This window comes from Ursus americanus, chromosome 7 (genome assembly GCF_024610735.1).
Source record: "Ursus americanus isolate L20-20 chromosome 7, mUrsAme1.1.p, whole genome shotgun sequence".
Taxonomy (NCBI): domain Eukaryota; kingdom Metazoa; phylum Chordata; class Mammalia; order Carnivora; family Ursidae; genus Ursus; species Ursus americanus.
In genome coordinates, this window is record NC_142133.1 from 45,316,728 (window position 1) to 45,324,639 (window position 7,912).

Here is a 7,912-nt window from a genome sequence, read left to right on the forward strand (position 1 = left end):
TGCATTATTTCGTGAGAAATATTTTCTAATAATAAACTAATGAAATATTCAATTAAAGACATACTGAACATGATATGTTTAGCATATCAGGTATCTGAAAGCCCCTTCCAATATTTGATCACCAGTGAAAGCATCCATTCCACAGTTCCTTACTAGGACAGAAAGGTGTGATTTGTTATTGTTAGCTAGCATAGCATGTCTGGATTTGAGTGAACAAATCTCATTTATTAACAAGAACTACAGTAGTATACTTTCAGGACTCTTCATCCCCATATTTTGTGTTTGTTTCCCATTTTTAGCAAAGATAATGAAATAAAACCTAAGAGAATAAGTAAATCTATATACTCAAGTTCTTCTACTAATTATTTATAGACCTTGGGCTAAAATCCATTTATTTGACTCCAAGTTTAGTACTTGTCCTAAAACTGCATATTTATACCAAATGTTACAAACCATAGAGTACAAGTAAAAGACTACAAGATACAGGGCATTTCATGCTTTTTCTTATTACCATTGTCCTTCATTAAAAGCATGAATGAGCAAGATTTAAATGGATGGGTTTTAAAGAAATTAGGAAAAGAATACGTTTTAGGAATTCTCAACCATTATAAGAAAGCATTCACATAAAAGAAATCTGATAACTACAAGTATATTTAACTCAGTAAAATAAGTCCCCAAATGACAGGGCCAAAGAACCTTTGAAATGAATAAACTGAATAATAAAATAAATGAATTTATTTTTTTTTGAAAATCAGAATATTGCCTTTATCAAACACATACTGTAATAAGTATTAGAGTCACTTTACTGTAGGCTGCCCCTTAAGTGCTGGATATTGAACATTGATACTTTGAATATGATTGCTCCTGAAATAAGTGTGAATTGTTGACATTATGCATACTACTGACACGGGTTCTCCATTGATCCTGCTCCTTCACTCTAGATTGCTGAACTTACACACACATATATCTACTCCTTAAAGTCAGGCTAGGAAATTATGTATCTGCTTATCATTTTTTTATCTTAGAAACAGAATTTTTTTTTAAATTACATGTATCCTAAAGGGAATTCTCCAAGTATTTAGATTCTCCATTGTAATACATAAATCAACAAATGAGGGAAGGGATTTTTTTTTTTTTGAGGGAAGGAATCTTTATAGTGAGCCCACTAATCAACAGGAATAATGCTATATATTAAAATGTTTTCTTATTAAGCATTGTATCAGTCTTGTGAGATGTCATTAACCCCATTTTACTTATAAAGAAAATTAAGATTAAAGAAGTTAAACAACTTGCCAAAGCCCCTGGAAAACTCACCAATTAATTCACACTGTTAGAATTAATTCCTTTCACCTCCAAAACCAGTGCTCTTTTCATTAGTCTGAATGCTATCGACAGACATTGATGGAGAAAAAAAAAAAAAATTAGGGAGGAAGGAAAGTCATTTCATATGGAGGAATAATTAGATTACCATTTGAAGCCATGGGAATACAACTAATAACAAGCAGAACTTAGATAATGATGACTTTTATTTTTTAAATTTTATTTATTTATTTGTCAGACAGAGAGAGGACACATGTAGGGGGAGCTGCAGGCAGAGGGAGAAGCAGCCTTCTCGCTCAGCAAGAAGCCTGCCATGCAACTCAATCCCAGGGTCCTGGAATTCACCTGAGCTGAAGGCAGATGCTTAACCCATTGAGCCACTCAACTGTCCCAGTGATGACTTTCAAGTACAGAAGTTCAAAGCTATTTTTTGTTTGTTTTTTATCATTACGTGGAGCAATAAGCTATATCGATCTCATAACAGGAATATTTTTCAGGTCTTCCGATGGACACAGAGTGTGACTTGATCACTCTTAAGGTCATCTACAATTTGGAATCTCCATGAAACCCTAATACTGTATAGTTCTGAGTTCTTAGGAAATCAGAAGAGCAACTACCTCAGTGCAGTATATAATTAGTGAAACAAGGTAAACAAAGGAACAAATGCTGCATTTCCTACATTGGAGATCTATATTGATCATATAAATAAACTACATTTTAAACCAAATAGTAGGAGTTAGAAATTAATAACAGTTTTCCCCCCATAATGCTTTGAAAAGTGTGGCATCTTTATGTGATTTTACTTAGATAACCAGACTATTGATAAAATATTCTTACAAATCATTTATTCTCTCCCTCACCGAATATTTAAAGAAACCAGTTGATATTGTTTGAGTTGATCTATGGAGAGGTCCACATGGTAAACACCTGTGAGAAGCTCCAATGTGGAACTGAGAACCTCAATTTAAGAGCTCCTAAGGTATTGAATTCTACCAATAACCACATGGGTGATCTTGGAATGGATTGTACTCAGTTGATCCTTCAGATGAAACCACAGAGCCAGCTGACAACTTGGTTGAAGTCTTGTCAGAGACCTGATTCAGATGACTGCAGGTTATGTCTGCCTGAAATTGCTGACCCACAAAAACTGTGAGATAAAAAAGTGTTTATCCTGAGGTAATTTGTCATGTAACAATCGGTAACTAACGCAAACTGAAATATTTAGTTATTTAGATCAGAATAGTTTTAGTGATCATGAAAGCTGTAAGACTAATGATTTTGTCATTATCTAGTGAAAATAATAAGCCAGGAAGAAAACTAAAAGTTTTAGCAAAAATGCTCTGATAATGCATCACATTTGCCCCTCTTATTAGTTCAGTATTTAATTTTATGATTGGAGCACAATACAATTTTAATATGTTAAATACAATTTTGTAGATAGATGTGAAGATCTTTTTTTGGGGGGGGTTGGGATCTGGTTTTCATAGGTACATAGTTTTTTCTATAAAGGTTGGTATAAAACACAATTTTCCATGCCCCCATATATTACACTTGTAACAAGTTCAATAGAATCCTATCTATATTGTAAGTCGTTAAATGCTTTCCACACAAAAATACTTTATCAATTTTTATTTTATTTTAGGAAGTTCAGTGCTCTTCTCCTGGCATATGGTTAATGTTTACTGAGAAAAATTTGGAAATGTTTCTTAATACCTTGACAAAGTTTTGAAGGAATGGCTATTGTAAATCTTTAGTGCGAAGCCCTTTGGGTTTTACATTGCATATGAAGAAAAAGGGCAGTGATGAGAATCACAAAAATTGTTCATTGTATGTTTCTGAAAGCATATTGAATATTAACTCAGAATCTTAGAATTTAAAGAGACAGAAATTATTTATTTCCAGTATATCAAATAGATTGTATGTTGCATGTAAATTTAATCCATTCTGTTCACTCCCTACAGTGCTGTGCTAAGAAGGATTCCTACCTCATCCACATTCATAAGAAAAACAAAAGTATAATAATCAATTAATTGTATCTGTAATTGGTAGAGCAGAAGAACAGCGATGCTTGTAACATTTATATGCCACTGCTGTTTCGGCTTCCTCCAGAGTTTTGTCATGATGGAGTAACCCTATATTTGCAAGAAGGCCATTTCAATATATCCTGAAAAGTTTTCACACTGAACTAAAGTCGACTTTCTTGATTTTCTAGTCCTAGTTTTGCTCATTGGTAAAATATAGCTCATTTCTATTTTATCTTTTCACTATCCCACCCCAGATATTTTTGAAATTACAATTTTTTAAGGTCTTACAAAGTCTTATTCTAGGGATGCCTGGTTGGCTCAGTTGGTTAAGCATCTGCCTTCAGCTCAGATCATGATCCCAGGGTTCTACATGGAATCCCGCATTGGGCTCCCTGCTCAGTGGGGAGCCTGCCTCCCTCTCTGCCTGCAGCTCCCCCTGCTTGTGCGCTTTCTCTCTCTCTCTCTCTGACAAATAAATAAATAAAATGTTAAAAAGTCTTATTTTAATTGTCTACAATTTCTATAAACTTCCTCTACCAAAGGACACATTGTTGTGGAACCCTTGATCTGGGAGATCATGTATTGATCATACTTTCTATATAGCAGTGTTTCTCAAGTTAGGGTACTGAATCAGGCTCCTTGAGAAAGTTGTCCTAGTGATTTTGCTATTCACTTCTAATTAATAAAAATGCGTTCTTTGTACTAGTCATTACATATCAACAGGTTTCCTGCTTTCATATATCTACCCAGTGTCTTGTCAGTCATGGTTGAGAATTATGGGAAATTATCTTTGGTCCAGGTGGGTGTAATTAGAACAATTCACGGGCATTAGTCTTGGTCAAACATTCAGTTCAGCCAGTGCAGGAGCCTTGGTCTTATTTTCTACAAGGAATAAAATATAGCTTTCTGTACTGTATACCCATCAGGTGAATTAAACCCATTTTTTAGGGACGCCTGGGTGGCTCAGTTGGTTAAGTGTCTGCCTTCAGCTCAGGTCATGATCCCGGGGTCCTGGGATCAAGTCCCACATCTGGCTTCTTGCTTAGCAGGGAGCCTGCTTCTCCCTCTGCCTGCAGCTCTTTCTGCTTGTGCTCTCTGACAAATAAGTAAAATCTTTAAAAAAAATAAAAATAAATCCATTTTTTATATAACATAAGATATTGTCCCTTTGCTTATCATGTGCATTAAATAATGTATACTAGTTAATTATATGCCCTACTGAATCTCTTTATTAATTGTTTCTTGGGCTAAAATTCTTACTTCCTCAAAGACTGTAAGTGTCCCAATGCATTAGTTAATGGCATGCCTTTATTAAATCATTAACAAAACTTTACAGATGGCTCTATTCTTTTATCTGTATCCATGGATATTACAGAAAATGAAATCCAGCTCTGATCTAGGAAATCCTAAAAAATGTAATAAGGGAATTATTTCAATTTCATGGCTTTGTACCATAACTAGTGTTTAACTCTTGGTGTCTTGCTAGTATTTTCCATGTGAATGTAATAATGCCCAATAGTATTTGATTTACAACAAAAACATATACTTAGCTCTTATATATTTAAAAAATATATATTTTTAGAGTTTCCTTGAGTTTTCTGTGATGGCCTAATGACTTCTATCTGAATAAATGATACAAAGTGTGAGATTACTGGGGCGCCTGGGTGGCACAGCGGTTAAGCGTCTGCCTTCGGCTCAGGGCGTGATCCCGGTGTTATGGGATCGAGCCCCACATCAGGCTCCTCCACTATGAGCCTGCTTCTTCCTCTCCCACTCCCCCTGCTTGTGTTCCCTCTCTCACTGGCTGTCTCTATCTCTGTCAAATAAATAAATAAAATCTTAAAACAAAAACAAAAACAAAAAACAAAGTGTGAGTTTACTAACTACAGTTTAGTATTTAGTGCCGGTCATTTGTGGAAACTCAAAATCAGCGGGCTTGTCAAACATGCACTCATTTTAATTTTGCTTTCCTTATATCATATAAATGATAATATAGATGCTGATACTGATAAAAACAATTTAATTACCACTTATCAAGGGCATCGTAGCAAACATGTTGCATAGTTTATCACCTTATTTTATTTCAACATCACTGTAAGAAAGGTTCTTTTTGCCATTTCAAAGATAAGTTAAACTAATGTTTACAAGATCACACAACTAAAAAATATTAGAACTGACCCATTAGTTCTATTAATCATAGTGCAATGTTCCCACATGTTCAGAAAGCACATTTAAAATTTGAGAAGTTCAGTCTTTCTTTTCACGTTTTCATCAAAACTTTTTTTGTTTTTTGTTTTGTTTTTGGTTTTTTTTCTTAATCAGGTTTTGGTTTTTGGTTTTTGTTTTTTTCCTTTTCACTCAAGTCCCTGGTCATGTATGATTGGGTAAAAATCTTAATGATTGAGACTTATCACACATTATCTGCTGAGTATTATGCTCATCAAGATTGATTTTGCTGTTTCCAAGTCTACTCATTCCAGGTATATCAGTTATTATGTTTATATAATTTAATTAATATTGCATCAATCCAATAATGATGTCAAAAAAGAGTTGTTTCATGAAGAATTATTTGAATGCTTTCAAATATAAGCCAGAAAATTCACTAAAAAATTGCTAATTGAGTAGTAGAGAGCTGAAAAAGATGGGATATTATGCAAAATATATCAGAAGCATTTGCACTAGATGACTTTGCAATCAGCTTTTGTTTCCCTCTCCATTTTAAAGAACTTGACACTGAAATGCTGTAGAATTCATTTTTGGATGTGATTTATGCAAGAGAGATTATGGAGATTGCCAATTAGTGGACATATATTCAAACCAAAAACCTGGACCCTGAATCCAACAATGGGCCAATGAATATGCATCATGCAAGTGTGTGCGTGTGTGTGTGGAAAAGAATATATTTTACTTTATCATGAAAGTACTACCAAAAATATATTGTTTTTTTATCTTGAAAATACAACATTGGAAAACAAAATTCTAGTTGTTGTAATTCATTACGTGTTTTATTGACAATGGTGAAAGGAATACATCAATAGTAGATTGGATTTATTTTTGAAATACACAATTGTTCAAGAGTTTTACTTTGCCGTTTTGTAACTTAAGTGTGACATTTTTTGCTGATGTTCTTCTTAGAGTTGGTCAGAATTTCCTCTTTGGCTTTGTGGTGTTCATTTGTCACTAAATACTGAGATGCAGTCTTTTCCCCTAGTTTTTTGATTGTAATTCTATTATCTGGACCCTCTCTCAAATCTGCTTTAAAAGTTTCCTTCCAATTGAATTTACCTTTCACAGGATCATCCTGATCTTCCCTTTCTCCAACTTCAGCATGTCCTGGGCACTTCATCTTTTTCTTTTTCTTTTTTTTTAGAATATGTTTCAACTTCTGAATGTTTTTTGTTTTTTTTTTCTTGTTGCTACACCTGTTTTTGTCTCATTGACATTAGTGTCTTTCTCAGGACTCTTATCTCCATCCATTTTTGTCTCCACATCTGCCCTGGCTTCTCTTCTTGCTTTCCTTTCTTTCTTAGCCAGTGGCCTTGGAGTTTCCACACCTTCAGCTTCAAGTACAGCCTCCTGGTACTTTTTAGGTCACTGACTTACTCAATATTCTATGTTTTTTTTAAATTTTTGTTCTGTATATGCTTGTGCTCTTTAATTTATTTCTAGATCTAATTTATTTCTTGTGCTCTTGAATCTAGCTCCATCCCTGTGTTTGCAAGTGGCATTTTTCATTCTTTTTTTTTATGGCTGAGTAATATTCATGTATATATACATATATATGTATATGTACATATATGGGGATATATGTATATATATGCACCACTTCTTTATCTATTCATCACTCAATGGACATTTGGGCTCTTACCATAATTTGGCTATTGCTGATAATGCTGCTGTAAACACTGGGGTGCATGTATTCCTTTTAATTAGTGGTTTTGTATCCTTTGGGTAAATACCTAGTAGTGCAATTACTGGATCATAGGGTAGTTCTATTTCTAACTTTTTGAGGAACCTCCACACTGTTTTCCAGAGTGGTTATACCATTTGCAGTCTACCAACAGTGGAAGAAGTTTCCCCTTTCTCCACATCCTCACCAAAACCTGTTGTTTCTTGTGTTGTTGATTTTAACTGACAGGTATGATGTGATATCTCATTGTAGTTTTGATTTGCATTTCCTGGATGATGGATGATATCAAACATCTTTTTATGTGTCTGTTGGCCATATGTATGTCTTCTTTGGAGAAATGTCTATTCATGTCTTCTACCCATTTTTAAATTGGATTATTCATTTTATGGGTGTTGAGTTGTATAAGTTCTTTATATATTTTGGATACTAACCCTTTATCAGATATGTCATTTCCAAATAGCTTCTCCCATGCCCCTTCCTTAGGTTGTCTTTTAGTTTTGTTGATTGTTTCCTTCACTGTGCAGAAACTTTTTATCTTGATAAAGTCCCAATAGTTCATTTTTGCTTTTGTTTTTCTTGCCTCAGGAGATGTATATAGAAAGAAGTTGCTGTGGTCGATGTCAAAGTGGTTGCTGCCTGTGTTCTTCTCTAGGATTTT